This window comes from Megalops cyprinoides, chromosome 1, assembly GCF_013368585.1.
Source record: "Megalops cyprinoides isolate fMegCyp1 chromosome 1, fMegCyp1.pri, whole genome shotgun sequence".
NCBI classification, from domain to species: domain Eukaryota; kingdom Metazoa; phylum Chordata; class Actinopteri; order Elopiformes; family Megalopidae; genus Megalops; species Megalops cyprinoides.
Window position 1 is genome coordinate 20,712,775 of NC_050583.1, and position 16,926 is coordinate 20,729,700.

Here is a 16,926-nt window from a genome sequence, read left to right on the forward strand (position 1 = left end):
AATTCACATTAGCGCTGTTAATCTGATAAGCAGTAGGTACAGAGGGTATTTTTAACCTCAGTGCCATTTGTTGATTGTCAGAGGAGGCAGCATTTACCTAGTATGTCCTATGCAGTCCTTTAGGTGAGGATAAAACGCTGCATTAAATATATTCTATCCACATACTGTGAAATAACATGAATTACATATACATAGGAGAGCTTATTTACCATATGTGTTTAAACACTGACATGGGTTATAAATATTGAACAGTGAGATAAGACTTTGCCGCTCACAATTGAAAGATGTGCATTTCATTACTATGCATCTCCCTTCTATCACAGACTATGGTGTTTTCATAGAAACACCTGTATTAGTTATTATTGCAAAGAAGGTAGATGTCACTTTTGAATTAAATGCTTTGTTTCGCACTTGGCCTAACAGTATTTATTTATACTGACAAATATGTACATATGGATTAAAAATTTGCAGGTATTGTCTAGCACTGCATGGATAGAATATTGATTTCAGTGGAGGAAAAACTAAGCAAAACTGCATGCAATTTGTTTCAGTAACCCAGGTTTCTTCTACACTGAAGCTCACCACAGAAAAAAAAAACTCAAATCACAGCCCTTTTATTATAAATTCTTAATGGAAACAGTGCTTGGAACGGATAGTTTCTGATCATAAGTGTTGAATGCATGATTAGGCTCTCAACTGTTAAACAAAGGCTGCAAGTAAAATATTAAACTAACTCTCTCTCTGTCTCTCTCTCATATATATATATATATATACACATGACATGGCCAAAGCGCTTTGTCAAACACAATATGGTAAGAAAAGCAAAAAATGTCCGTGATCATCTTGACACTCTGTGACAAAATATTGCTCTACTGTATAAATATCAATAGTGTGTCACCTTATCGTTTAATAAGTATTGTATATTCACTTGGAGACATAAATCAATTTTAGGTTTTCTGGGAATCCAGAATGCTTGAAATGCTTGAAAATTTAAATTTTAAATTTTGGCAACCACATGCTACATCACTGCTCCTACAAGGCTGGCTTATAAATGTTTGATATAATCCAGCATTTTCCCTGGGTTTCATTTTCCTCTAAACCACATCCTTGTGCCCTTTAAACAACACATAAAATAAAATAATGAACACACAGTATTTTCCCCCAACATTTTATTCACACAGCAACAATACATATCTCAACAGAAATTCTTACTGCCATGACAGGTTCTAGGTGCACTGATGGCATAAGTACCGCCAAAACAAATACATTCCAAACAACAGGGAAAGCACATTACTGGCATGCTTATCTGGCCAGTGCAAGTCCAAGCCAGAAATTCCCATATCCAAACAGATTTGGCCAAATGCATAAGTGTCCACTGACCCACACAGGTCTGCCAGTTCCTCCAGTCCAACATACAAGGTTTCCGTCTGTTCCCTTCCAACTACGCTATTCAGCTAACAAGTCACAGTACCTGCCACTTTCAGAAAAACAGTTACACAACTCCTTTGGTTGTACGCTGTAGGCTTACCATTCCAAGTTTTTTTTTTTTTTTTAATTTATTCATTTTCACTGATGACTTATTTGGATCACTTGAGGTGAACAAGGACATCTATCATATTAGTCCTAACAACAATAATAACTTGTTTTAGAACACCAACAGGTGACAGAAAATTTATGTAAGTTAAAAGTTTATGTAACAAAGTTATTGATTCGATATTTTCAAGTGTTTTTTAGAACTGAGCAGCAGTGTGGCGTAATGGTACGGAATAGCAATCATATTCCACTGGTAGCTGATTTGATTCCTAAGCAGGGCACTGCTGTTGTATGATAGGGCAAAGTACCTGACTATATGCCAAAATATATGTACCAAAATTGCCTTGGTACCAAAATATATACTAAAATTGGTACATATCCATCTGTATGAATGTATAACATATAAAAATGGTAAGATATGTAAGTAGCTCTGGGCAAGTGTATCTGCTGAGCAATTTAATATAATGTAATAACCAGCTAAAAACAGCTCCTGACTGTTCAAGTGTCTGTAAAAATATTCGCCCCGCCCCACTCCCACATTATCACACAACACCCCCACTTTTTGTTAATCTACCTGGTGATGCCAAGGTCTGCTCCACAATGGTGGGGATGGCTGAGAAAACATTGTCTGAGTCACCCAGGTGTCATCATATCAGCAGAAGGAGTTATGTAAGACCCATCGCAGGGAGGTTTTGCCAGGGACGAGCAGCACCAAACAGAAGACCTACATTGTCTCAGACTAGGAGCAATCCTGTAACAGGAAAGTGGAGAATAGCTGACAGTTTGAGAATGGGGTGCACAAGTAGTAATGAGCTGGTTTAGTGCAAATACCAGGAGTTGAACACTGATATTCTGATCAGAGTATAGAATATAAATGTCCTGTTGTATATAGTTAGTCCCATTAGGACTAACTTTAATGCTCTTGCAAGACTGAATACAGGCCTACTCATTTACTGCTCACGAGAGCTTCACTAAAGAACATTTCTAGGTCTTTTCTTGCTCTACTTCATGTGTAGCTTTGCAGAAACGACCTTGAACATTCTCTGAAATCAGTTTTGGAAAATCATTCATTTATCCTAATTGCATTGCATAAAATCTTCAAGCATACTGTATTATCCTCTTTGCTTGGCATTCTCACACAGGCTGCAGTGTCCATCTGTTTCTGCTAAGGTAAAGTCATTTAAGAATATCAAATCACTTGGCTGTCCATTGCTTAATGTGTTTTGATTTTCACATTAGCAAGCCAGTCATTCTTTTTGCACTGGCATGATTGTAATTAGTGTCTTTCATCTGCATAATTTTGGCAGCTGAACTACAGGAGCATTGATCCGGCACCATATAGGTGTACCTGCCTTGTATTAAATGGTAATGACTGATTTGTGTAGAGAAGGAGAGGAGGTATATTAATCAAGGCAAATTAAACCTGTCTGTGTTGTGTGTCAGTTTCCATTTGCCGAGTTCACGTATCACCATGTTGGAGCGGGCCCCTGTGCAAAACCCTGTCATCTGTCCAGCCCCAAAGACTGACGTGTAAATTAAGGTTGACTTACAATCGATCATCAGTGTTATTTCGCCTGGCTACGCAGGCAGACACGGAAGCAGTGAACCCAACCACCTGCAGCTGCGCAGCTGCTGAACCCAGAACGAGAGCCAGGTGCTTTGTCCCATTCTTGTGACCTTGCCGAGAGAGGCAACAGCTGATGCTCTCTTTGATGTCCAAATGGGCATCCTCAGAACTCATTTCCCCTTTCAGCAGCCAGCCAGAGTGTCACTTAAAACACCCTGAGATCAGCCTTGACCAGTGGGCCACTTCAACACTGTGGTGGTTTTACTGTCTCATGGACACTCATCACTATCACCACCATAGCATGCAGGACGTTAAAACATAAACGTGTGCTTCCAAAATGATCTGATATATAGATTGGTATGCAAGGACTAAATGCATGAGATGTAACACACTACTTGGTATGTGTCATTTAAAGGAATATTTCTTTAATGTTCAATTTGATCGCTAATTTTATTTCATTAACATTGTATTGTATTAATTGTATTATCATGTACATGTCAATACACCTAGATAAACACACCCATAGCTGAGAGGTGGCAAATACTACTAGAATTTTACCATGTGCCATTACCATGTACATGTACCATTACTATATACCACTGTTAGAATAAATAACACCTCTATTATTTTGACTGGAATCAAGTAGTTTGATTGGCATCACATAAAACATTAGAGGTGGGATTGTAAAATGCTTTTTTTTTTTTTTAGTGATAATCGCACATTCCAAAGAGCCTATGTGGAATTTTCTATTAGGTAAAATAAAACTAAAGCTAAAAGAAGTTTTCTCACATGGTGCCTCCCATGGTGCTTGAAAGCAATCTTTGGTTCTGATTTCAACAGGTGCATTTAAGTCTTTAAAATGTGCTGGACAACCCTTTATCATCCATATTTATATATGATCATAGGCCCAAAGAACTCATGTTCCTGAAACTTTAGAGAAACTGGATCAGAGCTGGCCTGTCTAAAATATGCGGTCTGTTGCATTTCAGTGAACATTGTCTCATTCAGAATTGTTGCCTGTTCACAGGGATTCTGCTGCACCAATTCCCACAGTGACATTATTTTCAGACATTGGGTAAATGTTCTCTGCTCTGTATATAACATAGCTCTGCGTGTTACTGAAGCCAGCCAGCCAGCAGGTGGTCACCAAGCTTAAATCTACAATTCACAAAAGCTCTGGATTACTTCACATCCTTCATTTGCACAGAGCAGTGACCACTCTTAGCAAAGTCCTACCGACAGGATGATATAATTTATCCTAAATTTAGATTGCAGATTGTGAAATATTTAAAGGGTAGCCTTACTGCCCGAGTCAGACACTTCCTGCCTCTTAAATATGCAGCACCACTAATTCACTCATTTCTTTCGTCAAGGTTGAATAGTTGCTACTGTATGTTTTATGTTCATGCAGTGTGAACTTTATCCTAACCCCTTGATCTGTTCAAAATACTGCAGATTAAAGATAAAACCTTAAAACATAAAAATATTGCACCTGTTCCAGCATTTTTTTTCCACTGGCATTTTGTAAAATATTGGACTGATTTCAAAGGATCATCACAAACTCAAGGCATTAAACAGGCTTGTCTTTGCATACCAAAAACAAGTTCGTTTAGTCTGAAAGAGCTTGCATGATTTTGCATGATCACTGAGCAGTGATTTACAGTAATTGTCTGGGGTCATTTTTCATGGTACCGTAATGCTTTGGCTTAAACTGCATGCTCAAATTACACTGCCAAAATTTTTCAATGCTAAATCCACAAATTCAACTTTTTAATTAATGTTTCATATAAATTCTGTTTGTTTAGTTCTCTCTCATGTGTGTCATGGTGTCATATGATTTGTATAGTATGTTTTAATTGTATTTTCAATATATTCTTGAGTTGCATATTTCTCAGAATATTACAGTGGAGCTTATAAAAAATGTGTCCAAGTGTAGTCCTCATCGATTCACAATGTTTTGAAACTGGTGTATTTTTATTACAAATTTAATAAAAGTTGTAATCACCTCATGTTTCCGTCAGTCCAGTCCATGTTTCTTTCAGTTCTTAGTATTCATTAACAATTGCATTGAAAAAAAGCAAACAAAAAACTTGTAAAGTATACCCATGCCTAATTTACATGATTGGGACAGACTTTGAGCTGTTTTTGTTTGTTTCTGATGTGCCTGTAAGCTATGAGAAAAAAAAAAAACATGAGTATAGGCAGGGGTGAGATTCAGGAGGTGGGTGAGCTAATCAGTGTAATTTGAGTGCATGCATAGCTTGCCACAGGGGTGCACCTGTGTTTGTTGTCATTCTGTATTTGCTAAAGTTAGGGAAGGAAATAATCTGTTGTTTATGTGAATTTTTAGATTAAACTTGTTCTCTCCAAGATCTGTAATCCCTGCCCACGAAAGGAAATCATTCCTTCTTAGAAAGCAAAGGAAAACATTTATTGTGATGAAAGAGTCTATGCAGACTACTTTTCTTTGTGCTCCAAATCTGGACTTGTTAAAATACAACAATCTTTATTTGAAGGTTGTATCTCATGGTAGGTGATTTGTGGTGAACAGTTTTGACATGAATCTCATTAAAATTTAGCATAAAACTCTCCATGCATAAACTGTGGTCTATCATTTTTTTGGGTTTGCAAATTGGAAGTAATTTTTTGTGATTAAATTATTTAAATTTTGAAGTGTAGTGGCCACTTGCAAAAAACCTGACATTATAAATCATAAAGCATTGTGGTTAGCTATATGAACACATAGCTGCCATGGGACACTCAAACTTCAGCAGAGAATGAAACTGAAATGGCTGAAAGTGGTTTCAGAATGTGCTGTAACAATGAAGAATACAATTTAGAAATCAAATTGCGTGGTGTCACTTGGAAATGATAATATGGCAGCCAAAAAAAATCAAATTGGAGCTTATACAATAGCACGTAACAGTAACTGACATGCATAAAGCTTAGAACTTTGGCATTACAAAACAATTAAAATAGCGTGTGGAATACCTTGATGATCCTTTGAGTGGATATGTATAGATGTTTTTGTTAATTTTGATGTGATATGCTAATGTTATTTATGTGTTACCTTTTCCATGATTATCTTCCATTATTTTTTCCTTGAGTTTTATATATATCTTAATAAATTCCTACCTTAACTTATTTATATTCAAACCATACATAATCTCGTTATTGTTTTCATTATACTTGTTTATTGTTATATCATTTAACAATTTTATCATGTTACCAACATTACAAGAAAGTAATAAATCCTTCATTTGTTATTCTAGTTTTATCATGTTTTATCATGTCTAGCTATGTCTATTTCCATCATGTGTTATTATTCTAGCTTCATTAATCTATAATCAATCTTTTCCATCCGTATTATCTACTGACCTTCTCTTTTGTGCTCAGTGTATAGTGGTTGGTTTGAATACATTTTTTCTGATGGCTGATTGAAAATTGAGCTCTGCAGAACAGGTACAGAAAGACCACCAGAAATGGGATGGGTGAAGATGAATTAGCTGCCAACATTTCATGTGTTCAGGAAGATCTGAGTCAAGACCACCACTGAAGGTCCAAGGCAACACTAGATTAAATGACACCTTAACCCATCATGGACCAAACCCAACTGTTGCCATTAAGTTGAAATGACATGTACTCTGGTACTGCAGTTGTGAGACTGCATCTTGTAAATCATTAACTGGCTCAAAATAAGCAACCATTTTTTTCCTCTCAGATTGTGAAAAGAAAATGTCCATTTCCATCAATTCGATATTATAGGTTAGAGCCCTTCATACAGGCAGTAATTTTACAATACATAAGCTTGTGCATTCAAGGCCAGTTCTGCATGGAATTCCATTTTCTAACAAACATCTTTTTCCCTCACAACACATCATACCACTTAAATATGAGTACACTTCGATTCAGCAGAAAAGTGTACTCTAAAGAGGCAAATCAAAGAGTAACTGACTGATATTGGTTTAGAAAAATTAATTTAAAATTATATAACACTAAACAAATGTATATATCATCATAATAGTAAAGAAAAATATTGTAAACTAAACACAACACAACAACAGAAAAATATCTGAATCAAACCCTAATGTGGACAGATCAAAATACTCTTCATCATGGGATCATGTAGCCCTTTCAAGTACAGGCTTTACTTTTATATGAATTACAGTTATTTGTTCAAGACGAGGCATGGTCAGCTATTAATGAACTGTTGGTGAACCTAGGTACAGTTTATTGTAGAATATTTAAGATGGAGAACAGTTAATTCCACTCATACTTACAAGTAAGTTAAACCATTTCCCAAACGCTAAAGCAGATTTGATACAGCAAATTTAAATTAAGACACTATTTAGGTTTCACATTTCTTACCTACTTAGTGTTTTGGGTCTTCTGCTGCTTATGTGGTGCAGTGGTAGGTTAAGTAAAATGTCTGCAAACCAATATTTTGTACAATAGAACAAAGTGATGTGAAAGAAACACTATCTTTACTAAGCAGTAATTTTACATTGAAAGCTATAGTCCAGTCATAGTACTGTATGTAATCTATAAATTCTAGCCCTCCTGGTTGTGATTGCATATGTATATTTAAATAAAAGACTGAGGAACAGTGACAGCAAAAAGCAAAGAATAGGGTCTGCATTTATAATAGTTCTCATCATTATATGTTTTAAGTCTGACAAATTCTAAGGATAAGGGTAAGCCTTGCACTACTTGTAAGAATTGGTTGCAAAGTAATTCCTAACGCCGTTTAGATGTCAAGATAAAATGGCAAAAAAATAGTACTGATGAGGACACCTAATCACTTGAGAGTACGTTCAAAGAGCTGAGAGTTTGAAGAGAATTGCTGCTGCAGGTCATTAATGACTTCAACAAGCTTGCAATTTTCATCCAAGATGGAATGTCTTCAAGGTCTACAATGACAATAAATTTATACAAAGATACAGATTTGATCAGGCAGAGACTCTGTTTGTGACATGCTGAGTTAGAGATTCAGTCACATCAACACCAGCACAAAGACATAAAGCCATTTCAGACTTAGAAATGGTGACACTAAGACTTGCCCAATATGTACAGCGGTTATTCGAATGTGGTTTATTTTTGTAATATTCATAGCTAAATTTATTTCTGTGATCAGCAGGGACAATAAATGTGTATTTATGTATTCAACTTCACACTGCACTTAGATGATGCAATTTCTTCACTGATGCTACATGCGTGTACCTGTTTATCTTTAGATCCAAGCAGTAGGTGCAGAAAAGTAATTGAAACCTATAAAGGAAGGTGATATTCTCATTCTGTAATTTGTCAGAACGTTACATTACAAAGGGTTATTGGTAAAAAGAAATACCCCTATCCATATGTGGAAGGCATCATCTATATATGTCCATGCATATTACATGGTATTCTTAGCAATGACTGAAGCCAGCTGTCAGTTACTCACTACTTCCATATACTCAGTTACTGAGTGCAAAGACTTCCCAGCAAAAAGTTCATTAGGAAATTAGGAAAACTGTCTGACTATGATATCTCTTTTTAGAATGACAAACTGCAAACCGAAATCAATGTAGTTTTTATGATGAAACATTAAGCCATCTGTCTATTTCTTAATTGTGCTTAAAATAGCTGTAATTTATACCTTTCAATAATTTATGAGTCTTCCCTTTCTGCATATCAGAAAGGTTTCTATGAAACACCAAATTCATACTGTATGCACAGTATTATTCTAAATAACCTTAAATCTAGAAAAGCAAAATATGTCAGCGATGTGTATCCCATGTATACTTCTTGCGATCTAGCAAAACAAGTATATAACAAACCTGAAATTAGAGAACTACTGACAAGAGTAGTGTTTGGATTCCAGTTACTATACAGAAAAGCAATTATTGCAGACAATTAGGTCTAACTACTGGGGTTTAGTGCTACATAGAACTACAAAACATTCTAGTTAGTCTACCTGTTGTTATTCCACACAAATTTAAATGTTAATCACTCAAGTAAATCTTTTTGAAGATTTTGGGAAAATCATACAAGTGCCTTTTGCTGTGGCAAACTCAGAAATACAATATTTTAATTTAAGTTGATACATAAATAACAAGAATAGCAAAACAAAAACAAATAACTCACACATTTTACTCTCAAATTCACCAAAACATACCCCACACACCTTTTTCCTTATCACATAGCTGAAAGCACCAGTTATACACTGTAGGATAACTGGGAGTGCCATCAGCCTGGTCTGACACCATTGTTCATTGAAGTTGGATGGATTCACTTTTGTTCTCTTGTGCTAGAAATTGCTCTGATAAGAGCATCTACTAAATGAATGTAATGTAATGCAATGTAAAAGGTGCATCTCTTCCTACACTCTTATGCTTTCAACAACACTTTTGGCATTTTGTTTTGCAGACTGGGTTGTGCATATACAAAAGTTCAGTATCTAAATTTGTAATATTTTCATGAATTCATTGCCACTAAATAACCCCACCAAGCATAAAGACTACCTCAGTTGGGCAGCCTAGCTGGGAACACTTTCAGAGCCATCTGCTCAAATTCACCTATCACCCATAAGAATGTGACTAAAATCTATGAAGGCTAAAATAGTTAAGATATTAGTATAATGCAAAGATAAGTCTAGGACTGTGGAGCATGCATTCATGCATATGTATCTGGATATCTTAGAGGAGGCAGAAACTAAACTTTGCTGGAGCAAAGTCTCAAACTCATGTTGGGTCATGAGCAGTTATAGAGTAATTCTAATAATAAGAATGGTCATCATTATCATCCTCTTCATCATGTTCATCATCATATTCTACCTGACTGGTAGATCCTCCCAGATCTACTCGAAAGGCTCCACCTCTGCACCCACCCCTCTCATTACAGGAGTTCTACAGGGTTCAGTACTGGCCCCTACTCTTCTCAATTTATATCAACTCGCTTGGCTCAGTTATCAAATCACATGGCTTCTCCTATCACTGTTACGCTGACGACATCCAACTCTCTTTCTCTTTCCCTCCCTCTACCCCCAGGTCAACGAAAGAATTTCTGCATGCCTGGCTGACATCTCCAAATGGATGTCATGCCACCATCTGAAGCTAAACCTCAGAAAAACAGAACTGCTCCTCATCCCAGCTGGCCCTTCCCCCCTGCCAGACCTCTCCATCACCGTCGATGGCACCACAATACCATCCTCTCAGTCAGCAAAGAGCTTGGGCGTCATCCTCGAGAGCAACCTGGGCTTCAAGGAGCATAGTGCTCGCACGTCATGGGCCTGCCGATTCCTCCTCCACAACATCAGGAGGATTCGTCTGTTCCTGACAACATACGCAACGCAGCTCCTTATCCAGGCCACAGTGCTCCCTCGCCTGGACTACTGCAACGCTCTCCTCGCAGGCCTCCCAGCCTGCATCACCCAGCCTCTGCAGCTCATCCAGAACGCAGCTGCCTGACTAATCTTCAACCTCCCCAAATTCTCCCATGTTACTCCCCTGCTTAAATCCCTCCACTGGCTTCCTGTCACTGCCAGGATCAGATTCAAGACCCTGACCCTCGCCCTCGACCCTGCCCTCGACCCTCGCCCTCGACCCTGCAATCAATAGGACAGTCCCTACCTACCTCCAAGACCTCATCCAGCCCTACACACCAGCCCGACCCCTGCGCTCAGCAGCAACTGGACGTCTCTCTCCTTGCATGGTCAAGGCAGGAGGTACTCCTTCTGCTAGGCAAAGGCATTTCACCTACATCGCTCCCCAGTGGTGGGACGAGCTCCCTGTCCCGCTACGGACAGCTCCATCACCCCATTCCAAGACGCATCTCTTCAGTCTCTACCTGGACTGACCCATCACACAATCGCTGTCCCCCCCAATCAATGCCATTGTAATTGCTGTGTGCTTTTTGTGTTGTTCTCTTGTCACCGCGTTTACGCTGACACTCATTGCGCTGCTTGAAGTTGTTGAAGTTGCTGTTTGAAGTTTGAAGATGTATCTTATCAGTTGCTCTATACGCTGTAGTTGTACAAATCAGTTAGTACTGTGTCCTCAAACAGACCTTGCTCTCAGCTGAGAACTACTGTCTCATTGTGGAACTGCACACATCCTGTCCCCGTACTGCCGCTATACTTACTGTATGCACTTTTGTACGTTGCTTTGGATAAAAGCATCTGCTAAATAAATAAATGTAAATATAAATGTATTCTTCATCATCCACTTCATTCTCCCAAATTACCTTCATTATTGTCTTGCTTACCATCAATCATCATTATCATCATCATCATGACATTAATACAACCATGGTCTTTCCCAGCATCTTCATTACTTTCTTCATTCATTAAGAAATCACACAACCCTTATTAAAAATCACTTTTTCTCTGTTCTTGGTCAAGTGACCTTGTACTACATCTGCATGAAAGTATTTGAGTCATATTCTATACCTTAAAGTAATATATCATTTAATGAAATGTTTGCTCAAGGTATTGGACTAAAGTATTCAAAACAGCTAACGTCTAGGTTACATACGTAACCTCGGTTCCCTGAGGGAGGGAACGAGACATGATTGGTCAGGCCTGGGTCAGGCTTCCCCATACGTAGTGACGTCGAGTGAATGACCGAAAGGGAACCTGAGTTATATTCATCATACCTGACAAAACAAGGTGCAAGGGTGGTAGAGCATAAAACCTAAAATACTGTTGTGTAAAATTAAAGGAAGACTGACACAGGTTTACAATAGACAAAGAATATCTTTACACAACTATTGTACAGCATGCAAAAACCTAAGAAAACTCCATACAGCATCCTGCATTGTATCAAAGACAAATTATGTGTTTACATTTATAAATAATGCATTATAAGTTATAAACTTATTGTGCTGATATTGTCTCAAAACATTGTGATGAACATTGTGTTTGTGAGTTTGAGATTAATTCAGATTTATTATCAGATTAGCCAGTTTTGTCTTCTGGTAAGTTTCTTCCTTTGTGAATTTTTATTGATTTGGATTGAGTTATTTATTTATTTATTTATTTATTTATGAGAACCAAGCTTTGCTTTATAAGTCAACCATTGTCATTTGTATGGCCAACAAATGAATATTATTTTTTTTTTCCCACTGTTGCTTGTAGTTGCAGAGAGTTAACTACAGCATTAACTACAGCAGAACAGATCTGTTTGATTTTAAAAATGCATTATTCAGTGGTGTTTTGTCTTTTCATTTTGTATTCTCAATCACACACTCAGGTGAGGCTATGCTGATTGCCTAATTGCTGTATGCAGGTCACACAGGGAGAGACTACAAAGCCACTGCCATATCTTGAATTAAAAATCTGTGTGGGGCATTGTAGCACAGCCTGAAACTGATTCCTACCTGCTTTGATGATTTTTAAACTTCTCCAGAAAAGAAAATTCTTTCATCAAGGGCAGTTTGTACATGTCATTAACTTCCTTTTTGAATAAAAATACAATATTTATCATGCAATGTACAGAGACTGTCCAATAGAAAGGTTATCAATATTTTTTTTTCATTCATTTTTCAATGAAAATACTGAAAACATAACTTCAGTATAGTAAGAAAACAACATCCCATTAACAAAGCAACATCCCATTGACAGATGTATACATTAATCTACATAATGATTTAAAATCAGTCATTAAAACTATTCTGCATTAGGAAAATATTGTGTAAACAAAAATAGTTTTCCAAAACCTTTGCAAATGTGCAAATTAATAAATTTACTCTGTATCAACATATCAATTGTACTGTACAGTGTAATACAAAGAACATAATGCGTGCTAGATATACCTTATATTCTAAGTGTATATGTCGATTTTAGAGATTGCTTTCCAATACATTTGTTTGCTGATGATATCATACAGCTCCAGTCTCTCTTCAGTGTCCCTATTCTCACTCTCAGGGATGTACCTGTCATTGTTAACATGTCTCAATTGTAAGACAAGAAAATGTCTCACTTGTAAGTGAAAATGAAATTGATTTACAGATAGGAAGGTATTGAAAAATGTAAACATTTATAAGACACACAAGGCTACAGGTTAAACAACTGACAACAATTGCAGTTAAGTTACAAATAGTTGACTCAAATGAAACTTGATTGCTGTTGTGTTAATAAAATTACATTCACTGGGTTACCTTATAGAATACCAATAGAAGAGTTATAGAATAAAAAGTGTATTCTTCTTGCAAATAAATTTACATAGCAGATAAAATATTGCATACCATTCAACATATGATCTAAACAAGGCATTGGGATCTTGGGATCAGTTGAACCTGAACATTACATATTTTTAATGTTCTTATTATTGTTATTACTAATGTGCTGTAAGCATTGGGAAGAAATTCTTTTCACACATTGTAAGAATACACGTTGTCTTAGCTTTCAGTGACGTTTTACACTAAACAACTTGGGTTTAGTTCATAGGGGCAGGAATATTTATCACTGCCTGAGCAATAGGAAGTAATCCGAGGTGTCAATTATTCTGTGACAAATCAATATCATTGATTGCAAGATCTGGCTTTCTGTGCCATGCATGCTCGGAAAAAAAGTTGTTTTTTGTGATATAGTGGCTGATTTATCTAAGAAGGTTTGTTTTTGTTTGAACTGGACTTTTCCTTGAGATATGCTGGAAGGCATTCACCTTTTATAATGTAGCTGGTATACAATCTTCCAGTTAAGGTCAGTGTATGATTTAGCCTTTCAGCACTATGCCTGTTTATGGTGCTCTGGCATCAGAACTTAGGGTAGATGTGGCAAAGGTTAAGTACAAGTGGCCAAGTGCTGCCAAGTTCACCACACCATTGCATTAACATGTATATTTGGACATACTGTATGTTTAAAAGCATGACATACATGTTATTGATCTTGATCTCAAACAAAACTGACAAATGGATAACATAATATTTAAAAGGATGACATACAGATTAATCTACCACAGTAACAAACTAACATTATAAAGAAAGGTCTGAAACTCTGGGAGAGCCAACAACATTCTGTCAACTATAATTATTGCCAGATATACAGAGTCTTTTGCATGGGAGAGTCAAAACTGATTTAATTTCCACATTGTGTGATATTCTTGTGAAGATAGTAGTAATTACTGAAGCTTTTTAGATAATTGTGAACTTTGTCTCATGTAGGTACAATCAAAGATCTTCCAATGAAAATGTCAAAAATGATTAGAGAGAAGAGAAACCAATTTTGATTCATTGGGTGTGTTTCTGCCCTTATAAAAAAGAATACATGCTTTTTTGTTTGTGTAGATGAGGGATGCCGTTAAATGTTCAATGTTGCTTATCTGTGTGAATAAAATACAGGGAAATGGAAGTCTTGAAATTGCAAACTCTGCAATTCAACCTGAGGTTCTTCCAACTCTCAAAAGATGACGGACTTAACAAAGACAGTCAAAGACTGTCCATCCCCTAAGTGTGCAGATTAGTAAATAGAGTGAAGAAAAAAAAAACACCTAAGAAAAGATTTTGGATTCAGTACTCAGTGTGCTGTACTAAGAGACTTGGTGATGAAGAGACTTATAAATACCATCCTGGGCCTCGTTCAGAACATCTCCCTCATCTCTGGAGATTGTGAACTTGTTTTGTTAATGAGATGCAGGCACGGAATCCTGCTGACATGGCTGGGCAGGCGCACGTGAGACTACTGCAAAGGGCGGACGAGCACCTCTTTCAAATGGTTTTGTGCTAAGGCCGCCTCCCGGTTCAAACGCTGTGACGGGTCTGATGTCAGCCCTAATGGGATATTGATGCTAAACACCGTAACTCTGTTGCACAGTGCTCAGTAGTGTGTAGGGATTTTGAATGGATCTTTTAGACTTTAGCTGATCATGAGAAATGCCGTTTGAACTTTGATTTTTTTTTATGCATTGCTGCATAATCTGGCCCCTCAGTTGAAGGGCTCAACATGACTTTAGTATCTTAACGTATCTACTAGTTCTCAGCTACAAAACAAATTTTGCCAGTTTGGATGTCAAGTTTTATGTTAGATGGAACAAACAAAAACAAATTGGATTTATGAATACAATTCCTAAATAATTTTTAGGAATGTCAACAAATGTAATAAATTATATGAGATTTTAAAGAAAAATACTGTACATTGTGAATCAATTCCCATATTACTTGCTCTAAAATAATAATGAGCAAGTGAAAAAATACTTCTTTTCTCTGGTTTTTTGCACACACATTCATTCATTTTTAATATATGGTCAGTTAAATAAAAGTTAAAACTGTTGTTTTTTTTGTATTAAGGCATCTCACCAATACACATTAAATACATTAAAACATGTAGTGCACAACTGTAAAATGAAAGACTTTCTATACTGCTGCAGCATTTAATATTTTAAATAACAAGTCATTTTAATGAGATGCATCCCTGTTTTGGAGGCTAACTAGTAACAGGCAGTGAGCTACCAAGACAGCTATGAAATGTTTCTTTATTCTTAAATTTTAAGAACTACATGGTGATTTACATTTACATTTTACATTGGTGATCTTGCTTAATTTTTATAAACCAGCATAGACATGTTTGGTTGTGAGACCTGAGCTACCTTTACAATGGGCATTTGTATCCCTTTAGGTATGACACTCATTTTATTTGGTAAAACTTCTGTGGCAGCTGAGTGTGGACTTTTTGGGACAGATTTCAGCAATGTTTGTGGAGAATTTAATACCCCTCAAACTGTGGTCACAAACAACAAATAGCCTGAGTGTATTTACTTAACTAATGTAGTAATTTAAATATACAAAAATAGTGGCTGCTGATTTTTGTGAATTGGCCTAATTACATGTGTATTTCCTTGAGTTCTTGGGAGGAGAATACATTACTAATGCGTGGGAAATGTTTAATGCAATTTATCAAGGCTGGCATCTACTCAGAGAGTTTATGGCATGCATACCTGGGCAAACCAGGTTCATGGATAGAATACAGTACATTTATAAATACAATACAGTTGTAAACAATATATAACATGTTACCTGAATATATTTTTGATATTTATTGCAACTTTCATAAATGTTAGTAAATGTGTTAGTAAGGAGGACACTAAGGTTGCAAAAATTTGATTCAAGCTGAGTGCACTTTTGCTGTGTAATGTTTTCCAAATGTTTTTTGCAGACTACAACATGGGGATAGCGGCAAGCTGTGGCATTTTCTTTTATTATTACTCTGTATAACTGATAAATAAATTAAAGATAATTATCTTGAGCCTAATGTCAGTGATAATTCAAAACATTTTCCTTAAAGAGGTGTCTACAGAGTGATTTTACAGAGTGGCTTTCAATTTTTTTTTTTTCAGCATCAAAGGGTTTCTTTGCATATGCAATCATGTTTTAGATCTTTGAGCTAATACAAGATCCTTTTTCCTTTGTAGCCCATAAGGTAAAGTAAGGATTCGGGGGTGGGGGTTCTGTTGGTTCATCAAGCAACCTCATCAAGCCTTTAATGGTATTAAATTGCTTTACAATATTGCGTTTGTCAGATTGGAAACCTATACCACCTCCACCTGGGAACCCGCACAACCACGAATTCCCCTCATAGGGCTATAAGACCTCAGCTGACACAGAGGACCACAGCCACAGGTAAGGCAAATACCTGATACTTTATTTCAACAGCACTGAGCACAGTAAAATGCCCTGATGTAACACTTTCAGGTTCTCAGCTGTAACTTCCCAGGTAACTATGGGTTCTCAGAGGTTAGTCCATGCTCAGCAATCCTCACAGCCATCATGGTAAACCCATGTGCAGATAAATTATTGTGTACAGAATTTACACAAAGCATTGCATACCAGGGAAAGAGTAATTTTTTCACACTCCC